At 42.5% G+C, this 17,988-nt stretch overlaps 1 pseudogene; it reads left to right on the top strand.

Annotated features, from left to right (window-relative positions):
• Positions 1 to 10,579: 10,579 nt before the first annotated feature.
• LOC131812149 (nucleophosmin-like) lies at positions 10,580 to 17,208 on the top strand (annotated as a pseudogene).
• Positions 17,209 to 17,988: the final 780 nt, after the last annotated feature.

The raw sequence follows: 17,988 nt of genomic DNA, 5'->3' as shown, positions 1-17,988 counted from the left end.
GTATAGGGCCACTGGGTTTCTATCCACAGCTGGCTTCCTTGAGTGCCCTGAGAGGCAATTGAGGGGAAGGAACCCCAGAAATCTAAGCCTCAGGCAAAATTTATCCTTCCCCAAGCATACCTCAGACTTAGCAGGAACCCCGGAAGCCAGCACACTTGAGTTGGCTTGGACTCCAAGCATCGGAGAGACATCTGGAGTACCAGTTTCATGTAAGACCTACCCTTTCTCCATAAGGACTATTGCATGGTTCTGGAAGAGGGTAGGGAAAGAATGCTAGTAATATCTGAGGATGAATTTTGCACCAGCCCAGTGGAAAGGGGGCTTGGAGTCAGATGTGATTTTATTTCAGATAAGTCGAGTTTTATGACAGGCATGTATTTTATGCAGGCCTTTGGAGACTGCAAGGCATACCCATTGTACTTCATCTTGCTTTCCATTCTTTACTCGGCACAACTAAATAATTAATTGCCTTGATAGCCTATCAATATGTCTTTCTTTAATTGTTAAGTGGGTGTTAATAATTCAGACATCTACTGGTGACCTCCCAACACTCCTGTGATTTTTGTGGGCCTCAGAGCTCTTTGAAGAAGGTCTGTCACTCTGGAATCCAGAGTCAGCTAAAAGCTTTCTGGTTTTGTCCTCTCTCTAGAAGGCACCGTGCTTGCCAATAAGGGCTTGGGGTTAAATGGAAGATAAGAGTTCAAGGATTTTGAGCCCCTGATTCAGTTAGAGTAAATGAGGGTAAGAGAATCAGATATGTCACTGTTGAGTGCATTCTCCCAGACCTCGAGGACATCTTTTTTTTTTCCTCCTAAATAAGTGAGAAATCTCACTCCTGGGATGTAGGGTTGCACTAAACCCTTTTACTCAACTTAACCCCCATTTAGAGCAGAAGTAGGTGAGAATGAACAGGTAATGTGGTTAGATATGCTTCCAACGGATCCGCTGGCCCTTTTTTTCTCCGGTCATCTCCTCCGTGAGATGCTCTGTTCCTAAGGCAGTGGGGGCAGCCTAGTTGAATGCCAAGTAGTGCTTCCTTCTGCTGTGAATTTTTGTGGGATTTCCTGACCCTTAGGTGTCTCAGGTGGAACTCTCACCGCTTCAAGTGCAGCTTCTTCTGATAGAGGTCATTCTGGCCGTTTTAAGGATGGAAAGTATCTTAAAACAGAATCTAATAAAACCCTCCTCACAAATAAAGAAATTAAAGACAAGAATCTTGTCTACAATCAGAACAGTTACGGAGGAAACTGGGGCAGGAGGCAGGGTCCCAATCTGGTGCTTTTTCCCCATCCCTGTCTCTTCAATTTGTCATAAATACTTCTACTTTACTTCTATCCTGTTCTCTGATTCTCAGAGGTTTGCTTTTTTTTTTTTTTTTTTTTTTTTTTTTTTTGCTTGAATCTAATTTTCTCTGTGGCATTTTGGGAACCCTCCAGTAACTGCACATCAGCAGGAAGATTATTTTAAGCTGAAAAAAATCTTGCTATTCTGCAAGCTCTGAATATCATTAATTTCCATATGTTCTGAGAGTTATTAAATGTTTTTCATGTGTTTTTATCCCTGACATCATCTCCTTCTCGTGTTTCCTGCTGACGGGGTCCGTATCACCTATCCAGGTAGAACGTTCTGTTGCGTTAGTGCTCCTCTGTTCTTAAATGAGATTTGACATTTGACATCTGGGTTCTCTGTCTGCTGCCGACATGGCTCTGAGCCAGACTCAATTTGCTGCTTTCATCAAACTATTTGTCAGCCTTTGAAGTTGGGACATGCAGTATTACTCATTTGTGATGTCACTGTGCTAGGCAGAATTTGAGAAATCAAATACTGTAAATATTCATGATGAGGAACATTTTATGGTCAAATACCAAAAACTGCCAGAATTAGTGGTGGCAGCGACTGCTGAAATGAAATAATACCTGATTCTCAGGGTCTGTCTACAAGCTTGGTTCTCTTCTCCCAAACGATGGCGGCCCCCAAGTTCTGCATTAGCAGGCTGCAGAAATGATCACTCAGGTAACCGAATGCCTTGCTCTTACCAGAATGCAAAAGATGTTAAGCAGGCCTGCAGTTTTGCCCGACAATTATCAGAGACTTTTAGGGACAGATGTAAGCACCCAAGGGATCACCACTTCTTATTCCAAAGACTTCTGAGGGTGAGCCAAGAGAGGCAATGTCTAGATTCCAAGAATCTCTCATTGAAATCACTACCTCAAAGATGTGCCTGCAGGGCGCCTGGGTGGCTCAGTGGGTTAAAGCCTCTGCCTTCAGCTCAGGTCATGATCTGAGGGTCCTGGGATCAACCCCCGCATGGGGCTCTCTGCTCAGCAGGGAGGCTGCTTCCTCCTCTCTCTCTGCCTGCCTCTCTGCCTACTTGTGATCTCTGTCTGTCAAATAAATAAATAAAATCTTTTTTAAAAATTTCTGTCTAAAAAAAAAGATGTACCTGCACTCCCATGTTCATTACAACATTACTCACAAGAGCTGAGACCCCAAAAGAACCTAAGTATCCATCAGCAGATGAATGGATAAAGAAAAATGTGGCATATATATTCGAAAAAATACCACTCAGCTCTAAAAAAGAAGGATATCTTGCCATTTGCCACAACAAGGACGGCTTTGAGGGTGTTATGCTGAGTGAAGTAAGTCAGAGAAAGACAATGCTGTGTGATTTCACTTACACGTGGCATCTAAGAATGCCGAACTCACAGAGACAGAGAGTAGAGTGGGTGGTTGCCAATGACTGGGGAGTGGGAGGAAGGGGGACATGTCAGTCCAAGGGGCAAACTTCCAGTTACAAGACAAACGAGTTCAGTATAATAACTGTAGTTAACAATACTATATTATATGCTTGAAAGTTGCTGAGAAAGTGGATCTTAAATATTTACACCACCAAAAAAAAAAAAAAGTATATGAGGTGATAGAGATATTAACTAACCTTATTTTAGTAATCACACCACAATACATAAGTGCATCAAATAAGCATGCCATACACCTTGAGTTCACACAACAGTGGGTCCCTGGGTGGCTCAGTGGGTTAAAGTCTTTGCCTTCAGCTCAGGTCCCAGGGTCCTGGGATCGAGCCCCACATCAGTCTCTCTGCTCAGTAGGGAGCCTGCTTCCCTTCCTCTCACTCTGCCTGCCTCTCTGCCTACTTGTGATCTCTGTCGGTCAAATAAATAAAATCTTTAAAAAAAATTCACACAACGGTATTAGGCAACTATATCTCTCTAAAAGGCTGGGGGAAAAAGAAAGGTAAACTTCCTCTGGGGGGAAAAAAGTAAAAGAATTCCTAGCCAAGGCCTTACCATGTAACAAAGTAACTATGTAACAGGGGCAAGATCCCCTTGCAGGGAAAGCAGGAGAAACCTATAAACTACCTTGGCAGAAGACAGAGTGGGCCAAGGGTCATGCTTCCTGCCAAAGAGCTCATATCCATGTTCCTGGCAAGAATAAGATGCAGATCAGATGAAGCAAACTTGAAAGTTAGAAAGTATCCTCATTCTCCTGTAGGAACCAATCACCTTTTCTCACTCTAAGAGAAAGAGACACATCATGGATATTGCTACACTATAAAGACTATCACCATTACAAATGTCCCTATGTAACACTGCATGTGAATTATACTTCAATAAAAATGAGAGAGAGAAAAGCGTTCATTAGTGAGTCTCGCCTGTATACAAGGATCCAGGTAATAAATTTCAGAGTCAGTGCTTTCAGGAGAAAACTCACCTCCTGGTGAATTAGTATGTACCCTTTGCTCATCAGATAATTCAAGTTCAGTCCCTCTCTACATTTTAAAATCTCAACTGCCTAGAAACCCACTACTAAAATTAGTGCTATAATAATAATAGCTATTATTAGCCTACGTTTATCATTTCATATATTATATAAGTTTTCATTTTTTTTATCCATGGTATAAGAGCCTAATTACTTCTCTTTCTTTTATTTTAAGTCATCTCCAAGATACTTTAGAAGTAGGTAGGGTCTAAATAATGAAAGCATTAAAAAATTGTAACGACCATCTAGGGAAACACAATGTCCCTGGCCTGCTTTCCAGCTCTGATGTCCATGCAGGCCACAATCAGCTTCTACACACTGGGGCCCGGGAAATAAAGCAATCTCAGGAGGCTGGCCGGGTTGCTGCTGCAGGAATCCCGCCCAGCAGCAAGGGAAATGAACGAGAAGGAAGGGAGAGGGAGACAGAGACTTCCAGCCAAGCCAGTGTGCTTGCTGGAGCAGAAAGGAACAGCCAGGCTTGGACTGGAGCCACCTCATCTGCATAGAAGGACTTCAGAGTCACCAATTTTAGAAACATTGAAAAAGAGCTGAAGTTGAAGAGTCTGGGTGTACCACACGGCCCACAGCATGGAAGACGTCCAACAGAATGATGTTCACAGATGCAGTAGGGAAAGACAGGACGCTTGCCTCTACTTCAAGTGCATTCTTATCACAGACATGATTTCTGCTTGGAATGATATGAAATTTTTAGAGCCCTGATTCTTTCCTTTATCGCTCTTCTCTCCTCCCTCCCTGCCTTCCTGGCTTCTCCTCTTCCACCCCCTCCCCCTTCCTTCTTCCTTCCTTCCTTCCCTGTCCCGTCTCTCTCTTTCCTGGAACAGAGCTAAACATCAGTGGGAAGAGGCTGTGGGTGGTCTATACGACAACCTAGCAGTTATGCAGAATTCCAGACAGGCTGGCCAGCTTATTATTCCAGCGTCAGGCACAAAGTCAGTACTCAATAGGGTATGTGGAATTGAATGGAGTCTTTTCCAAAAGACCATAGGGATTATTGAACCCAAATAGCAATGAAATCCACAAAAACATTTGACAGTGTACCCATTCATTGGAAAATGTCAACAAAATGGGGGAAGGGGGTAGTTCAAGAATAAACCTTCCATATCTAGGCCATTCAGATGGGAGTGCTCTATAAATGTTCACTCACAGAGGTGACCTTTGATTAGAAGGGTGAACATCAAATACACCATTAAACTCAGTTAACAAAGAGGATCTCTGTTACAAGCATAGAGCTAGTGCACTGCCTCATGTGAGTTCAGATTTGTGTATATTTCAGGTTGACCAGTGTAAGGTGGCATATATGGTAGACCCAGGGAACAAATGCATCCCTCAGGCTAAAAGAGTGAAATGCAGTGACCTGGATATGGTGTTTATGTTCCTTGAAAGACACTCTTCGAAAGGTTCCATCATCCTTTAAACAGGTATCTCCCCCCAACCTCTCTGTGCTCCACACCATCAGTAATACAGATGCCATTACTTTTTAGGAAGAGGACCGCCTCCAATATTAGTCTCCCAAGCTACAAATGTGATTTAAAACCTCTCAACCAGCACTTTAACCATGGCAAGATGCACTGCCCATCCCCTGAGAAGCCATGAGTGCAGTCTCCCTTTAAGGGCACTTAAAGTGGACTGAAATTGAATAATCCTTGCAATTTACAAGGGCTATTTCCCTCTGGTATAGAATAGAGTTAAAGACGCAGAGAGCTCAGAGAATCAGAGCAAGCCAAAGGAGATGGGGTTTGGAGAAGAGCCCGCCATCGTTTCCACTCCTTATGACCACCCACCTTCAAGCCACAAATGAAAGAAAAGTATCCATGCCCACAGATAATTTGAATGATTTCTCTGAATGTGAGTCATTTAGATGAAACATATGGAAACTCACTTTGGCAAAAATGAACGAGGGGAGGTAACGGGGAGCGGGAAGAAGAAAATCACCCATTTGACTAGATTACATCAAAAGCAAGGTTTTCTCAGGATGCCTCTTCAACATAACTTATATCCTCAATGAATTATTCCACATTTATAAAAACAGCTTATGCTCCATATAAAGACTTTGAATAAAAATTGTTATGCTTCTTTTCGTTTGGATTCAAAGGAGACAGAAGGAAATCTCTAGGCCTTAAATGTGATTATGGTTCTGTAATTTGGAGTACGGATTATTTTTCACTGGGCTGACTACTCTAATCAAATTAATAGTCAGCCACCCAAACTCCCATCCTCCACTTCTTTGGTCCACCCTGAGTTACATAAGCTGCACTCCTTAAGGACTTCACCATTTGTCCTATTTGCTGGACTGGAGAGAATTGTGCCAACATACAAACCAGTCATGATGAAGACTACTGGCCCAAATGCCATGACATGGAGGAAGTCATCTATGTCCTCAATCTGACATCATCAAAATGCATGTGACAGGGGATTTGTACACAGGACAACGCAGGATGCTGTGTCAGTAAAATATTTTAAGTCTGGGCCATCCTCACTTTGAAGGGCACACAATTTCAACACTGTTAACATTCCAGGTCTATGTTACCAGCATTGCACCAAAGCATTTGAGTGCCTATCCATAAAGGGGTTCTTGCGCATTTGAGGTAGGGCATGTGGCAAATGCTATCAGTGCCCCTCCTATGTCCTTTAGACCCTACCTTCTCTTTGTGTTGTGGATGGCCTCCACCAACAATTACCCAAATCTCTGGACTCCCTAAGAGTTTTTCCAGAGCCACAGAAGACCACTCAGCTCATGTGTTCCAGCCAGGAGTGCTGGGGAATTAGCGCATCTCAGAATCTGACCTCAACCAATGACCAATGGCAGTTGGACAGTAAATACCTCAGCTCCCCCGTCTCTCAAGTGGAATAATTCTGAGGCTTGTGTTTTCTACTATTTCCCAGAGTTTCCCTTACAGTGTTAAGCTCCAGTTGCTCACCTTGATAACTAGTTTCCTAATTCACTCCTTATTTCCTGCTTTCCCAGCCTTCTGTCAATTTCCATGTCCCTGTCTATGTTTCTTGTACGTCCTGAAGAGACTCTCTGCACTTGAATGAATGTCTGATGTCAGCTTCTGGAGTGAACCTAAATGAGGACAGAGTGAGTCCATCCTTCAGCTGTGCTCAGGAAATGGATCAGTGACAGCATAAAGGAAAATAGGGATCTCTTCTATGATCATTCTTGAGAAGACTCATGAATATGCTCCTGAGACAGACACCGCTGGTCACCTACCTGACAGCAATGTTTCCTCCCTCCATAGTCAACAGAAACCAATTTGGTTTGGTCAGAACAAGCTCAGAGAGGCTAAGCTTCTTCCTCAGCCCCTGAGGATGAGTCAAGCTCAGTGCAGGTCAGGCATGACCATCCTATTCCTGTTTGCTGATGATCTTTGGGGGAGCAGAGCTGACTGAGGGCCAGCTCATGAGACATAAGCAGGAATGTGCTGAGGAATTCTTTTCCTCCTATAAACAGCTGGAGAAGTAAAAGGGTTCTTCATCCTCTCTCTCTCTCTCTCTTTCTCTCTCTCTCTCTTGCTTCACCTTCCTTCCTGTTTGGAGCACCATAGGGTGAGGCATGGATTAAGTGTAGTCGTCTTAAACCCATGAGAGAAATGCTATTGAGTAGCTAAACCAATCTCAGAATGCCTATCTCTAGACTTCATTTATAAAAAATAAATGTTAGCTGAGATTTCCATCACCTATACCCAATTCAGCCTGATTGATGAGATGAAATTCCAGGAGCCAGCTTAATGAAATGCAATGATTTGCAGGTGACAAGACTCAAATGTGGAAGTGGAAAGAGAAAGTCCTCTATACCCTGTGTGTCCTGTCAGAGTCCACTCAACATTTTAAAATGAAAGTCTGGTGTTAACATTCCATTTCTCTCCTGGGCTACTCCTCTTTCATGCTGCATTGAACTGCTTACTACAGCTCAGAACCTGCAGCCTGCTTCCGTCTGCCTGAACTGCTCTCTCCACAGGTCTTCATGGCACCTTCTCCTGCTTTCTTCCATCTCTGCTCGGTTGTCACCCTCATAGTGAGAAGCCCCAATGCCATGGCACCACCCTGGCCCTCATGACCTCCTCTCAAGGAAAAAATGCATGGGAAAGAATGGGATTTGTCCCATGAAGCAAGAAGGTTATTACCATCCTTAAAACTGGTGCATTAAAGTATATGATGCGGTCCAGAGTGACCGCATTATTAAGAGTTAATGCTACGGATTCATGCACCATCAGAGAGGCTGGCTGGCTGGCACAAGGTCAGAAAGCCCATGCCATGCCATTTCCAAGCATGACTATACAAATTTGGGGGGTCCTTTTCTAAAGGCCCTTTAGTTACCTCCCTACAATAATCTAGTAGTTAATATATATCTATATATATTAATATATATCTCTATATATCTCTCTAGATATGGATATATATCTTATATCTATATATAAATATATATAATATATTATATATAGGATATATTATATATTAGATATATATATTATGTCTATATATATTAGATATATATATCGATATATAGGATATTATATATATTAGATATTTAGCTATATATCTAATATATATTAGATATCTAGATATCTAATATATATATAAATCTATATATCTAATATATATAGATATCTAATATATATTAGATATTTAGATATATATCCTAGATATATATATCTAACATATATTAGATATTTAGATATATATCCTAGATATATATTATATATATTATATATATCTAAATATCTAACATATATAATATATCCTATATAGATATAAGATATATATACACATCTAGAGAGATATATAGAGATATATATTAATATATATAGATAGAAATATATTAATATATATTATAATAATATATGATATTAATATATCATAATATGAAATCATCCTTTTGGCTAATCAAATTTCTTGGATAAAGCTTTTCTGATTTCTTTTTGTTTTGGGGAGATGGGGAAAATGGGACATATGCCTTAATTGCCATATTGCAAAACTGTCATCAAGTCACCTTTTCCCCGCAAGAGGAAGAAGAGAAACAAAGTATAGCTCTGGGCCAGTATATCTAACTCTCTCCTGGAAATCTCTACTTGGAGGACACAACACTAGCATGACTGCAGTAGACATTTGCTAGTCCTAAAAGCTATTCCCATGCCCCCATTCCTCAGCCTTCCTCTACCTGTAGAGGCCAGAAAGCTAAAATACTGTATTTTCAAACCTCCATTTAGCTAAGGGTGGCCACAAAACTTAATTCAAGCCAATGTGATATAGGCCAAATTGCTAGGTATAGATCCCTTGCCAAATAAAAAGGAAAATCTTTGCTAGGATAAACCCCTTCACCTCGTGGGCCTCCAATTTTCTATTTGGAATGCAGGTATAAGGGCAGGGTCACAGCAGCCATCTTGAATCATAAAGAAGCAAAAGGTGAAAGGGCTACCCACCAAGGTAGGTAATAACCCAGACAGCTAAAAGAGCCTCACCATCACTGAATTGTTGAGCTGCCTCACAAGGCTTAACTTGCATAGCCTTGGATCCCCTGGTCTTGTGTCTCACACATACCCCTTAACTATTTCAGCCACTCCAGAAGGGCTTTCTGTTCTATGCAGCTGATCATTAATATTAAGACAGAGACTGACCTCATGAACTCCCCTCTCACCTGGCCCTTCTTCCAGGTCCTTATCACAGTAAATGACACGGCCACCCTTCCGAGTATATAGGCCAAAAATCTAGGCATTATCCTTGACACTGTTCTCTCCCGCAGGCCTGTATCTAATCCATCACTACATGTCCCACCTCTTCACTGCTAGTTCCAAATACCACTGTCCCTCCTCAGAGTGACTGTAACAGCCTCCTTATCTCTCCATCCATGTGAAGGTCTCACTGTATCATTCTGTATCATTTCCTTTCCAAAATACAAATCTAATTCACACACACACACACACACACACACACACACACACACACTCCTGCTTAAAAGCCTTCAATGGCTCACCATATGTCCTGTGATCGTGATATAAATATTTAACGTGGCCTAAAAGCGCTCTTGGGGTTTATTCCCAGCACATCTCTCCAGCCCCAGGCCTGTGCCAGCCTTCCTCCAAGTTTCAGCCTCCTGACCTTCATTTCTATGAAAAGGCCCTACACCGTGCCTCCGCGAGGTCTTTGCACAGACTCCTTCCTTTGGATGGAAAACTTGGTTTTGCCCCTGCCCTTTGCTATTTGACTCTTGGAAAACTCTTCATTCAGAACGCAGTCCTGGCTTCCCTATGTAGCTCAGAGAACTCTTCCCTGACGCAGCTCAGGACTTAAAGATCCTTTATTAACACTGCCACTGACCACCAGCCCTTTTGCAGACTTGCTAGTTGTAATTATGCATCCTTAGGGGGATTAGTTGTTTAATGGTAAGTCCTTGAGAATAGGATCTCTGTCTTATTTTCTGTTTCATATTTGCATACAATTCTCATCATGCCTCACATCATGCCTAGCACATAGTAGGCGCTCAATGAAAACTAGTTGAACAAGGACTGAATGGAAGAAAGCCATAGAGCCCATTCAGTCAACCACCCTCTAAGCAATTGAGAGTCAACCATCCCCTAAATAATTGAGAATTACCATTATGGTATCTAAACAAAATGGAGCTAAAAAATATGTTTGAAATGACACCAAAAAGATACTGAGCTTTATCGGGCCATAAATATTTGATGAATCGCCAAATTCTACCATCTAGCTCGCAGTATCTATGTCAGGCCCCACATCATCTGGTGCATGGATGGACTAGGTTGGGGAGTGGTATGGAGTGGGCATGGGCCCTGCGCCGCTGAGGCCACACTGTGATAATGGCGGCCCTGACAAGGCCCTAATCCACATTCACAGGTTGTGCTGCAAATATGTTCTAACTGCAGAGAGATGTTGTAGAAGAGGCCTTCCTTCGTTACCCCAAGTAACTGTCCCTCTCAAGCATCCCTAAACATGGGGATCCCAAGCCACTGACTAAGAGGCTGCATGGGAACTTACCCTCTTAGTCCAGAACCCCTTCACCAGATGACTTTAAAAATGGTCAGTGGGAAAACTGGAAGGAGAAGAAAAAACTGACAGGAATGGTGAGAAATTATCTTGGCCCCAAGGGTCTCAGTTTTGAAAAGAGCAAGTTTTTTCTTCAAGGAGGAGGGGTTCTTCCTTCCCTTTTTTTAAAAGATTTTATTTATGTATTTGATGGATAGAGATCACACGTAGGTACAGAGGCAGGCAAAGAGAGAGAGGGGAAAGCAGGCTCCCTGCTGAGCAGAAAGCCCAATGCAGGGCTTGATCCCAGGACCCTGAGATCATGATCTGAGCCAAAGGCAGGCTTTAACCCACTGAGCCACCCAGGTGCCCCGGGGCTCTTCCTTTCTTAGTGTTTCTCTCAGTCACTGGATCTCCAAGATGTACATGTTCCCACTTCACATCTAGTTCATGTGACACAACCAAAGAAAGCAGGGAGTGGGGACACGGGCTGTGTTTCATGGGAGTGAGAGGCGCCTGGGAAATGGCTGGGATCTGGGCAAGACCTTTATGCAGTGACCCTGTTACGTGGTCAGAAAGGAATGGAGAAAAACCCACCAAAACCACCTGCCTCCAAACCCACCAAACTCAATTCGATTCTATTCCTTGTAGGAACAAAATTTTAGGGGTCAGAAACCATGGATTTAAGTCTCTCATCTGCCACAGATGAGCTTTGTGATGCAGCTTTAATCTCCCGATTCAGATATTTTTCATTGGCGGAGAGTAGGTGGAGCCCAACTGGCAAACAAAGATGGACCCGACACAGAACTATGCCCCGAATCGATGATACCATGAATGTGAAGGCCGTTTCCGCACTGCAAGCTTACATCCTCACTAGCTAATTCGACTGGACTTCTCATTTCCCAACTCTTCACTGTATTTTTTTTTTCAAATTATTTTATTTGTCCATAATTAAAATCAAGTTGATTATAAATGTAATAGAGTAGGTATGAGTACTGAAATTTTCTGGATACAAAATTGCTTACTCAGCTTGCTGCAGTTTTCTCTAGCTCCTCTCTTTACTACTCTGGGACAGCCTGGAGGTATGTGTTTATTCACCTCTGATGAAAGAAGACAATCTTACCAAGGGCCACATCTTGAACATTGGCCATCTTCTCTGGAACTCCATACATACCCTCTGTGTTGGGTCCCTCCCTCGCTCATAGGACACTCCCTCAAACTCCTAACAGAACTGTTCCTTCCCGACCCTAGTCAGTGGTATTGTGTGGAACAAGGAGACGTCTGGCTACCCCCTGAAATAAACTGCAGTTTCTACTCACAGCCACCAGCTTTTTATGATACAACCTCCAGGAGCTCTCATACGAAGCTACTTGTGGCTGGGAGATGTGCCTTAGTGGCTTTTTCGAAACAGGGGATCCGGGGAATCTTGTGTGTAAATATGTGTTTGAGGATCCCAATTCCAGGGAAAGCATGTGGCCCCTGAAGTTGTCACACAACACCCCATGTGGTGACAGACCCCAGTCCTCAACACCAACGACCAGGTAACTCACAGAGAGGGTTGAAAGGGCCCAGGTGTTCCCAATAGGTGAGAAAAAAGAAGAAAAAAAAAAAACCCCACCTATGTGGGGCCGTGACCTGCAGTGATAAGGACGTGCACACAAATGTGAACGCAGGGGCACGCACACGTGCACGTGTGGGACACAGTCGAATGTTTGCAGTTGGTCAAGCAACTTTATTGGCATTGGCTATCTTTTGCGAAGTGTTCAACTTCACACTTTGGAGAAGGGACAGGACCAAGACTAATTCTTGGAGAGCCCCAGTGAAGAAACTGTGAGGGGACAGAGGAGATGCAGCCAGAGCTGTGTTTGGATTACAAGTCACATATGTTGATGCCCAGAAATTTCACTATTTGATCATCTGTATTGATTAAGAAGGCTCCTAATTCAGAGGTGTGGAGGTGGGAGGATATTTCCTAGCCTGGCCATGTCCCATCCCAAAATTAATTTTGAGTTCGAGGTTGAGAGATCAAACAATATCGTCCTGCTGGCTAGCATCGCTCTCTTGGAAAAGGATCCCATAATCCACTCACGAGGGACCTCCAAAGCATCTGAGACCCACTGGAACACTCCAATAATGAAAACGCACCACCACCTGGTCTTCTCAACGTGCTAGAGGGGACATCAAGAAGAACTAACCCGATCACTTCTTTATGCTGGTGAGGAAGCTGAGCCCAGGGCGAGGTCACGTGGTGAGCTAGGAGAAAGGCTGAGAGCTAAACTCAGCCTTGTGTCTCCAGGCAAGTCTTTTCTCCACTGGACCATGCCAGGTCCACTGAGCTATGGCGGTAAAGGGTTCCTCACTGAGAAAGTCTCATTGCTTTTGATCTCCAGCTTCTGCAGGTGCCCATCTGAGCCAAATTTCACACTCTATCTTCTTTCTTTTTGTCTCAGTCTGCTTGGGCTGCCATTAAAAAAAAAAAAATCATAGACTGAGAGGCTTAAGCAACATAAATTTATTTGCCTCCAATTCTGGACGCTGGAATTCCCAGATCAAGAAGCCAGCAGAGTTGGGGTGAGGGCCCAGCCATCTTCTCAGACGGCCTTTTCTTGGTTCATGCAAGTGGAGAGAGAGAGACCTCTCCTCCCTCTTGTTATAGGGCCCACAAACCTATCAGATTAGGGCCCAACCTTAAGACCTCATTTAACCCTAATTATCGCTTAAGAGCGCTGTCTCCAAATACAATCACATCTGGGGTTAGGACTCCATTGTATGCATTTTGGGGAGACACAATTCAGTCCATAGCACTCTGTATCCTACTACTCAAGAATCTGATTTTATAACCCTTGAACTTCAACTAGGCATTTGAGGAACATCAAATTGTATGAAGGCTATTGTTTATTGTTTCCAGTACAGCCAGAGCAGGACAATTGCTACAACATTTATCCTGTAACAGGCAAAGGATTCACTTTACTCAACACACCCAATCCCAGTTTACTATGTCTAAGTAAAATGAGTCCTGAACGTCTGCTTTGTGTGAATAAGAGAAACAAATAATTCATAACACCACTTCTTAATGTTAATAACGTCAAGATATAACATAGTAAGATTGTTGTACTATATAGTTGTTTAAGTGGGACTCAACCCACGTTGTTTTCACCAGTCACCAGGCAGCCAATTAAACTCCAACCAGCCACAGAGCTGTCTGCTAGCAAGGAGGTCAGGCAACCTCATTACTGATAAGGTTAATTTAATCAGTTACCTTCCTAAGTGCCTGTGAGTCACTCCCAAAATTTAAAACAAATCAAAAACATGAATGGAAAGCATTTCCTACAGGGGTGGAATTCCTCATACCTCTCTCTGCCCACCCTCTCCCCTCATCTGGGTCACCTACTTGCCAAACTCCCTCCTGTCTACTGACAACCAGAATTTCTTCTTTATGAGACATAAGCGTAGGGACCTCAAACCCAGGAACAACAAGGTGGGTCCCCTTTTGTCTAGTAGCAAATCTGATACAGCTGTCCGTGTTTGTGTGCGATAGGAAGAGTCCTCTGAGCCTACAAATGGAATGTGTTCTCACGTTGGAAGCTCTGCGAAGGAAAGAAAAAGGAAAGAGAAAGTTTAAAGTAGGAAACAATCTGTTCTGCAGCTGGTGGCATTCAGAGTCGGGCAACACGGAAGAAGTGCTATTTGTGTGCACAGGTGTCTAGGACTCTGCAATCTGCCCAGCGGGGAGAGCTGGGAATGGAGGCTGAACCAGCAGGTCTCCGCCTTCCTCTTCTGCAGCCTTCATGGGAGCCCCTCACAAACTATGGACTCACTGACCAATGGCTGAAATATACATATCGTTCTCGGGGGTCCCAAGGAAAACACTACATGACCATGATTTTAAGTCTCTGAGGAGCCGCAAACCAGAAATCTGAATGTGCCAGGAAGCATCACACCAATGATCTTCTTACTTCTTCAAGGCCAGGATGGTCCAGGTCTATGCCCTGACTTTTATGCAATTAAACAGTGATACTCAGAGTGAGGCCCAGGCCCAGGTGCAGTTGTCACAGGGGAATTCAGCATATCTAACTCCTTATTCCTTCTATTGCCCTTACTGCTGTGACCTAGATAGAGCTTAGAAACTTCTGCTTAGCCCTGCATGTAGGCCTCTTAATCATCAAAGGAACTTTGCTTAAAGCCAAGATTTGCAAAAACCACTCTTTACTGAAAACCCCCCCCCTCACCCGAGGAGGTAAGGATGTATGTACAGAAACAGTGATGCTATGTTTAAGATCTACGCAACAGCATGACCATATTCCTGTACTCCCAAGATCAACTGATCGAGGACAGAAAAGTTTCAAAAACCTACCACAGACCACTGTGGGCACCTGAATGTCTACAGACATCAGGAACCTCTTGACTCAATCCCTTCTCACTTCCCCCTTTTCCTGACATAAAAGAATTTCAAAGTTCGTTTTGAGGAAAGATGGTTCTTTGGGACAATAGTCCATCATCTATTTTCCGACTTTCCAAAAAAGTCACTTTCCTACCCCAACATCTTGCCACTAGACTTACTGGCCTGTCATGTGGCCAGGGGAATGAGTTCAAGCTCAGTTACATGTATAACAATATTTAGCAATATGGACATAATGCACACAAACGCATTCACTATAGAAAAGTAACAGTACTGGTGAGTAACCACCCTACTGGCTGCTTTACAAACTGAAATATTTTTAAGTTGTATCCTGAGATGAGCCCTTTCATTAAAATAAACCACAGATTTTAAATAAAGTAAGACAAACTGCAGGTTTAAGATTAGGTGATAAAGAACTAAAAGAAAATATGGACAAATATTATATGACCTAAGGATGGGGGTGGCATCTCTAAGTAGGATACCAATGACGGTAATCATAATAGTCACAGAGGTGACTGCCTCAAAAATGAAAGCAATCAAACAAATTAAAAAAAAAAAAAAAGATAATTCTGAAGCCTGAAGAATAAAAATAAAATGTTAATATGAAAATTAAAAAAAAAAAACAGGAACTGTGACAAAGTATTGTAGAAGTATCGACTATCATAACAGTATATCAACAAAATTAAAAGCCAACGACAATGAAGAAAAACATGTTGGTAACACAGGAAACAGACAAAGTATGCTTAATGAACACAAATCAACTGAAAGTCAGTAAGAACCCTGGTATGATTCTGTCATACACCACTGCTCTGTTGAGTGGCAGTCGCTGACCTCCTCCGCCTGTCTTCTCTCCTACTTCTGTGCTCGCCACCACCCCACCCATGATGTCATGAGGATGGACATGAGCCCCCTGAGGCCCCACAACTCTCATTTTGGTTGTAAATTAAGACTGACACAGATTATGATTTTTAAGGCCGATAACAAATAAAGTGAGTACCGGTTATCTCTAAAAACAGTTGAAGGGCTGGTCCAAAGACCAAGCTATACATTGTTGGACCAGTGACAAGGAATTAGGAGGGAAATCCGATCCCATTAGCAGCTTGCAAAATGTCTGTACAGGCAACTAACTCCCTTGGGCTTTGAAATAACAACACCTGTGGCCTGTGGTTGAGGCGTGGCTTGGGGCTCATCTATATTAGTGGACGGCACTTAGAGCCAAAGGAAGATGCAGAATCAGTTGATGAAAAGTGAGATTCCTAAGTATATCCAGAGAGCAAGCAGCTCTTGGATGTGGTGGCAAGGTTCCCCACAAAGAAGTCAAACTTGCTGCTAAAGAAGGAAGAGAAGGAAGAAGAGGACAAAACAAGAAAACGCTCCAGTAAAGAAATTAATATGAGACACTCCAGCCAAAAGTGCACAAAAATCAAATCAGAAGGGAGTTGAGGGAAATTGGAAGGGGAGATGAACCATGAGAGACTATGGACTCTGAAAAACAATCTGAGGGTTTTGAAGGGGCAGGGGGTGGGAGGTTGGGGGACCCAGGTGGTGGGTATTATGGAGGGCACGTATTGCATGGAGTACTGGCTGTGGTGCATAAACAATGAATTCTGTTATGCTGAAAAGAAATAAAAATAAATAAATAAAAATTAAAAAAAAAATCAAACCAGAATGAAAATGATTCAAAACCCAGAACACCAAGATCAAAAGGTCAAGAATCTTAAAAAAAAGAGAGAAAGAAAGAAATAAAGAAAAGGAAAAAATAAAACAGAGAAAAACAAAACAAAAAAAACCTCCTAAAACAACCAATGGAACTAGCTCTGTAGAAGACATTAAGGCAAAAATGCAAGCAAGTATGAAAAGGTCTTCCCAAAGGGAGAGCCAAGCTCATCAATCATAGGAAGCACAGCTCCTGGATGACTGACGCACAGGTTATTCAAGATCTGTGGCAGTGGAGGAAGTCTCCTAAAGAAAACAGCTTAAAAAACAGCTTGTTAAAATTTTCCTTCTCATTTTTCTTCTGTAACAGTTGATCTCTGCCTGTCCTCATAATGCAGAGTGAGAATGCACCTTACTATGTCTGATAAACGTGGTCCAATAATGTGGTGTCCCAAAATGCCTATTCAGTTGTTGAAGGCAGAACTCCCCTTTTGCTTGGTTTTAAAATATGTATGGAAGGCTTCGACAGGACAAAGTAGTCGTGGTGGCCAAATGGAAATGGTGGAGAGAGAAAAATATATGTGTGAAGTAGACTTAGTTTTTTAATAAAGTTTAAAACTCAATGAGAAAAAGATGAGCATCTCAGTAGAAAAGACAATAGTTGGGGGCACCTGAGTGGCATGACTGGTTAAGTGTCCAACTCTTGGTTTCTGCTCGGGTCATGATCTTAGGGTTGTGGGATCGAAACCCGAGTTGGGCTCCACACTCAGTGTGGTGTCTGCTTGAGATTCCCTCTCTCCCTCTCCCTCCGCCCCTTCTGCTCATCATCTCTCTCTTTAAGATAAATAAATAAATCTTAAAAAAAAAAGAAAACAAAAAAATAATAAACAAAGGACATGATCAGGCAATTTACAAACACAGAAACCCAAATATTCTTTTAAACATAATGTCCTTCATAATAAAAAAAAATGAAAATGAAAATATGCACAATTTTTCATTTATCAAATTAGCCATTGAAAACACAAATAATAAAGCCCATTTTTGGAAAAAATATGGGGAACCCCATAAACCAAGTGGGAATGTCAACGGATGTAAGTTTTTCCAGGTTGATAATTTGGCACTAGAAATCAAAAACCTAAAATATGCATTTCATT

Source organism: Mustela lutreola, chromosome 12, assembly GCF_030435805.1.
Source record: "Mustela lutreola isolate mMusLut2 chromosome 12, mMusLut2.pri, whole genome shotgun sequence".
NCBI lineage: Eukaryota > Metazoa > Chordata > Mammalia > Carnivora > Mustelidae > Mustela > Mustela lutreola.
Note: the sequence above shows the minus strand (reverse complement) of the source record. Positions and strands in the feature narration are given on the sequence as shown.